General features: G+C 37.6%; 1 long non-coding RNA gene across 1 annotated transcript in view; it reads left to right on the plus strand.

Moving 5' to 3' along the window:
- The first annotated feature begins 721 nt into the window (after positions 1 to 721).
- Positions 722 to 7,104, plus strand: part of LOC116082702 — a 7,442-nt gene continuing 1,059 nt past the window's right edge. The window contains exons 1-3 of the long non-coding RNA XR_004115399.1: positions 722 to 853; positions 1,518 to 1,626; positions 4,051 to 4,328. This is a non-coding gene — a long non-coding RNA (uncharacterized LOC116082702). The remainder of the gene's footprint in view (positions 854 to 1,517; positions 1,627 to 4,050; positions 4,329 to 7,104) is intronic.

The raw sequence follows: 7,104 nt of genomic DNA on the forward strand, positions 1-7,104 counted from the left end.
AGTGAAGCCTGTTTTCTTGCCTTCCACAGCCTATATTATCTAGCACTTTCAAGAGCCTTGACCCACCTGTAATTACCATAAAATTGAATTCAAATGGCTAGGAGGAGCAGCTGGAACCCAGGATGAGGGTACAGTGACTGCCAGACTTTTCTTCTGTGAAGGAATGTCAACGGGCAACAATCTCAGCTGTGATGACACCAGCTAGTCCCGAGGAAGACACTGGCTGCTGTGTGCCTAAGAGAGGGCTGTATGAACATACTTTGAGTGGATTTTGTATCATGCAGTAGTCATGATTTTTCTGAAAGATAAAGATGAGCTGTAGTGCTTAAAAAGATACCAGGTTAGTTTCTCTTTAGCAAGTTACTGGTAAAGTTATGCTAAACCAATGAAAAAGTCTGGGAAGAACCATGAAGATGGTCTAACTCTTTGCAAACTTCCCAATCTATGCATAACATACAGCTTACAGTTTTGTTAAAGCAGCAATCACCTACACCTACGTATTTGGATCATAGAAGCACTTGCTCACATTCCAAAGAATGTTCATTCTTTCTAAATGAGTACTGGAGAAATGAGAGTCATTTCTAAATTAAGGATACTTAGTCATGAGAAATTATGCCAAACTCTACCTTTTTATAAGATATTTGAAGATATGTACAGTCTGGCATATGATGCACACTGCTCAGAAACTCACAGATTCTTAATTGTGAATAACAGAATCTTAGAACAAAGAGTTAACCTAAAATGAATGTGCCAAGATTGAGATCCCTGACTGGAGTGACAGATGACTGTGAGGTACTGTGTAGGTACTGGAATAGCAGTAAGTGTCCTTTATCACTGAGCTATCTATCCCCAGGTATTATTCATTTTCAATTTATTTTAGTTTTTATAATTTAAGTTGTATGTATGTTCAAGGATGAGTATGTGCTCACAGGTTCTATTGCTCAGATTCCAGGAGAGGGTGTTGGCTTCCCTGGAGTCACTGGCAGGTTGAGCTGCCTGTAGGTGCTGGGAACTGAACTTGAGTTTTTCGGAAGAGCAGCCAGTACTCTTATCCTCTGAAACATCTCTTCTTCCCCTAGTAAGGAATTCTTAGAAAATATCCTTTAAGAATTTTTTTTCTAATTGTTTTTTTGAATTTGTTTGGAGTCCTCATCTGTTCATTCATTATAATTTTGTTTCCTTTAGTTCTTTAAAAGCCATATCTTCTCATTCTCTCATCCTCATCCCCTTAAAAGAGTCTATGAATAGTAATATATTTTTCCTTCAATATAGAGGACAACTTCCATATACATGACAAATGACTTTTAGTTTCTAGTTTTACAGTAGCTAAATACTCCAGGAATTTCCAATTGTAGAGACTGTAGAATCTTCATTGGAGTGGAGGATTTTGTTCTAGATGGAATTTAATTTCTGAGTACACCCTTGAGTGTACTTGAAGACAGCTTTAACTTTGTTCATGTGAGTTTGTAATGACTTTACTTTCATTCCAAAATAAATTCCTTAATCCCTAGACAAAGACCTTATTCCTGAGGAAAAATACTTCTGGGTTTTCAGTGAGTTCCTAAAGTGTTTACCAAGACATTCCAACTTGACAGGATACAGGCTCTCAACTTAACCTCCTGCTTTGTGAGTAATTCTTGACACTTCTGCTGTGGTGCTGAGGTTAAAAAACATGACAGTCATCTTAAAATTTGAACTAGAAATGAAGCAGCTGTGGTATCCCTCTCCTCTCCTTTGCTTCCCCATTGATGTACAGCACTCTCTAAAGATCTGCTAAACATCTCTATGAAAATGTTTAAGTGAATCTACTATTTCCTCATTCTGTTTAAAATTTCTCCCTTTCATTTCCAAATCTCATGGGTATCCTGAATTCTACATTTTGGACACCTTGAGTCCAAATTAAGTTCGATTGAATTCTCTCAGTGAGTTCAGACTGATCAGTGTGACAACTGGAGACTAATCTTAGAACTATAAATGTTATATTCCAATATGAATCCCATTTTTAATGACTCAGTCCCCTCACTTTGCCTGCAGTTGATTTCTTTTCAAAACCTTCAAAACAGTTGTTTTATATTTTTTATAATTTTCCATTATCATCTATTGTCAGAGTAAAGTCATATCATGATCCTTTCTGTACTTACATTGTGTAAAAAATAATAAATCTGGATACTATTTAATTAGCTGCTCTTGAGTCATTATAACTATGATGTCAGATCCTGATGGTCATAAGAAAAGCCACATATTCTCTCTAGACAATAACCATCAGTCTTATGTTGAACCTGCCCTAGAAGACAGAGTAGGTACTATAAAGACACATGTGTTTCAGACACACATTTCAGAACTCCAAAATCCTAATAATTGAGAAAGACATATTGACCAAGTAAGGAAATCAGATAGCCCCATCATGGGCTGGAGAGATGGCTCCACAGCTAAGAGCACACACTCCCCTTGCAGAGGACCTAACCTGCTTTCATTTTCAGCAGCCACATCAAGGGGCAAACATCCACCTGTAAGTTCTGCTCCAGAGATTCAATGCTGTCTTCCAGCTTCTACAAGGACTATACTATAATATGCATATACCCATACCCATACACACACATAGAGAAACACATAATTTAAAAGTATTAACAATAAATCTTTAAAAAATATTCTTATTAAATTGCTATGTTACCTTGAAACAAAACACTGAATGGAGTGTGGGAAAATTCAAAGAATATGAATCCCAAGTTGGTAATATTTCCACAGTAGAAAACATACTATCCCAAAGTTGTATTGTATTTCTTGGATTACCATTTAATCCAATACTGCTTTCAAAAACATATGATCTATCTCTGGACCCCACTCAGAATAAAAGATGACTTAAAAAAAAATCATTTCTTAAGGGAAATTTATGTTTGTTTTCATGAAGCTGTACCAGACAGTGAAATGACTACAAGTGAACTATTCTTAAATATACATATGCATGTAGATTGATAGTCATTAACAGGATAACAAAATAAAGCTTTTGTGCCTTAGTTAATGACTACTTCTAATAAAACACAAGAAAGCCAAGTGACCCACCACACCAGTGGGACTTAGATGATATTTTCATGCTTGAGAATAGCAAATGTTAAGAGATACCAAGAGATATACAAAGTTGTTGCCATCTACTGAGTGGCTTTTCTAATCATTACTAAGTTAGAAAGCCATTAGTGTTGATTATATCCTTTGAAGTTTGCTTTCTGAAGACATGGAGCTCCTGTCAAGGGTTTAGGAAAGGGTTTTATCAAATGGGAATCACTTCATGGAAGAATAACACTGTATTTTGTTGTGCTTTCTTATCATAGGTCCCCAAGAGGCTGAGATGATAGAATGCATTTTCTATGAGAAAATGTTTGACTTTGCCTCATTTCTCTTCTATCTTTTCACACTGCCCATATTCCCACTGTGCACTGGGAAAATTTGCTAACTTAGTTCTGTATGTATCATGTTTATTGACATCTTGTTGTCCATCTGTAACAAATCCTGTCACCTCAAACCTAAATATTCTTCCTCTAGCTTCTTCATTATACAAATATTCATTATGCACACATCATAAAGGCACATACACTCATAAAAGAAAAACAGGAGGTGTTTTTCTAACCTTATGACCTTGGTCTACCATGATACGTACGTTGTTTTGTGGAATGCATCTCAAACTCTATTAGAAACGCATACATACTCCCATCAACTCCCTGGTCTTCTGCCTGTACTTTCTGCTGCCTGGCAAACTCACTCATCTAAGCTCTTTGCTTTCCATGTGTTCACCTCTAAAGCTCAAGTAAAGGCTTTACCCACCAAGCAGGGCTTTCTGGTAGTCTGATTCTAAAAGCTAATTGCTGTCTCTGTTCCTTGAAAGGCCACCACAATTGCCTGCTTTACTGAACCATCTTTGATAGCAAACCCCCTTGCTCTTGGAAAGATGACAGCTCATATGTTCAGATTCCCCCAGTCACCAAGAAAGCCAACTCTGAAAGCAAAAATCTTCTCTGTGCATCCTCTGAACTCCACACCTCTCCTTTCCCATGTCAGGTGTCCTGTCAATCAAGGTGCATATGTAAGAAGTGAAGATTTTTGCTTGCACTTTCAAAGTGAGTTTTTAAGTCATGAAGATAAATGCTTGGCACATCTCTTGCGATTTGCTGGTGAGTTATGATCTACATAGGTGGATAGTGCTGGTCTACCAATAGCAGGCTGTATGTGATCTTTGAAATGGTTATTTCCACAAGAAAGCATCTTGCACATTACCTTTTGGATTGCTGCTTTGAAAAACTGAAGTCATCTTAGAGAGAGTTGGCTAGAATTTGAAGGTAAGTTTTCTCTGATCCTGAGGACATCAGACCTACAAATTCAGCACATTTAGAAACATGACAACAGTGAGAAATAGAAGAAAATACCACAGTGCTTTTATATGTTTGAAATGTCTATAAGTTTAATTTTTTATTTCATTGCTTTGTTTTTGCCAGTGTAAAAACTTCCAAGAAAATCACCTGGTTCTGAAACCTGGACAAATGAAGTGGAATTTCATTACAATCAATTATCTAATTGTGTGTGCTAGCCACCACGTGTATGAGGAGATCAGAGGACAATTTGCAGGAGTTAGTTTCCCTTCCCTCTATATGAGTCCCAGGGATCGAACTGGAGTTATGAAACATGACAGCCAATGCCTTTACTTGCTGAGTTGTCTCCCTGGCCCAACATTTTCTTAAATGCTTGGGAAACTGTAAGGGCAAAACCTTTCTCTAAAGCAATGTCCATTTTTAAATCTTCTCATTTTATGGTTTGAGTAAAATCAGTAGTTGCTCTGCACAAAGCCTGTGCTCAATGCCAAAACCTCAATTGCCCTTCAAGCCAATCAAGATAAGTTCATATCCTCAGAGAGCAGACAGGACCAGTGCTTATACTCCACACCTGACGATAGCGCATCTCTACAGTGTTATTCATCCAAACAGATTATTTGGAATATGTGTGTTTCCACAAAAAGTCACTAGTTTATACTTTTACATTTACTTCGTGTGTGTGTGTGTGTGTGTGTGTGTGTGTGTGTGTGTGTGTGTGTATGTGTGTGTGTGTGTGTGTGTGTGTGTATGTGTGTCCATGTACACATATGTCATGGGACATTCATAATGGTCAGAAGATAAGTTTTAAGAGTCCGTTTTCTCCCTCCTCCTTCTAGCTCTTGGGCATTTATCTCAGGTACCAATCTTATGGTTAAGTGCCTTTACCTGCTGAGCTATGCCACCAGCTGCAGTCCATACTTTTAATATATAACCATATAGAGAAGTAAACATTGAAGTTCAGACCAAGATACATCTTTTACAAAAGTTGAGAACCCAGCTAAGAATAACAAAATGGTAGATCAGCCCTTGTATCTATGCCCAGCTCTGAAAAAAGAATGAAGAACAAATGTAGAATAGGAAGGAACTGTAGTTGGACTTTCCCACATAAATGCTCTGTCTAGAAACCTACTACAATCAATTTTTGTAAGATGCAAAAGTTGTCCTGTCTTTCTTTTAGCTTATTTGTCATATTTAGATTTAAAATAAAAAGTAAACTTAAAAATCAAGCAAAATATGCTCTTGCATTCTTAGGTTCAAAATTAGCAATCTCTCTCCCTCCCTCCCATTCACCAAAGAACTAAGAAAAATTCTGGAAATTTTACTGTTCTTTAGAATTGCTGAGTTCTTTTCATCTTCAAAGTGCTTTATAAAGATTTCTAATTAGGCTCCTACATGCAGCCTCCTATTCTCACTCGCTAATCGTAAGACAACATACCTTCTCTTCTTACTAGAGCTGAACCAGACATCATACTTAATCATCACTAAAGAGAGTGGGGAAGTGTCTGTCATAATTTCTACTTAATGAATGACAAATCTGAGTATTTCTTCAAATATGAATCCAGTTGTCAGGGCCCTAATCCTCATTAGCTACATTTGGTCATTATTTATTCAGAGCAGAGATATGTTTTAATGGTAGACTTATCTCCAGTTGCATGCAGTGGTTTAAGAAGTTGCATTTTTCAACCTATAATATTATTTTAATGGATTAAATTTTATTTCCTTAGAAAAAACATTTTTATTCTCTTTCCTTACTGGCTTAAAAATTACTTTCCTGCTAGCTGCATTTTTCCGTGTGTGTGTGTGTATGTGTGTGTGTGTGTGTGTGTGTGTGTCTGTGCATGTGTGCACATGCACACATGTACAAATGTACAGGTATGTGTTCACATGCACATGAGTACATGTATACAGATGTACGTATGTCAGGGTAGGTAAAAGCTAAGGCAAACCCAGGTACCATTTCTGTTTGTTCATACAGGACCTCTAACTGTCCTAGAACCCACCAAGTAAAGTAAAGTAGCTGAGGAGGAGACAAGGAATGCACCTGGCCCTGCCTTCTGCATGATAACAACAAGCTTTATTATGTGGGTTCTGAAGATGCCTTTACCAGGAGCAATCTTATAGCTAAACAAGCTGGGATTGTTACTCATTGCACTGAGAGAAAACACTGAGTAATGGGAGCAATGGGGTGTTTTGAGAACAGTGGTGTCCAAACAAATGTAAACACAGCAATCTTCCATCTAGAATGCATCAAGGATTCCGAGTACCAAGGATTAAAACCCATTATATTAAAGACCGATGCCTACCATGCTCACCTCAGTATCATTCATGGTAGCAAGGTAGAGATGCAACTATTTTGTTTATCAGAGGATGTGTAGGCACAAATAATATGGCTCTTTACATAAAGAGTTTTTATGCAGCCTCTCAAAAGAAGACAATCAAGGGTAGGGAGATAAACTCACTGAATAAAGCACTTACTTCAAGTGTGAGAACTTGAGTTAGCATCCCCATGGCCCCTGTTATCTGAACTTAGTAGTGCACATCTATAACCCCTGTGTGGATACTCAAGAGGCTGAAAAGGGAGAATTTCATAAGAAGCTCAAGGGCCAATTACTCTACTATACGCAAAAAGAAAGGAAGGAAGGGAGGAAGGAAGGAATAAAGGAAAGAAAGGAAGGAAGGGAGGAAGGAAGGAATAAAGGAAAGAAAGGAAGGAAGGAGGAAGGAAGGAAGGAAGGAGGAAGGAAGG

This window comes from Mastomys coucha, unplaced genomic scaffold (assembly GCF_008632895.1).
Source record: "Mastomys coucha isolate ucsf_1 unplaced genomic scaffold, UCSF_Mcou_1 pScaffold7, whole genome shotgun sequence".
Classification (NCBI taxonomy): Eukaryota; Metazoa; Chordata; class Mammalia; order Rodentia; family Muridae; genus Mastomys; species Mastomys coucha.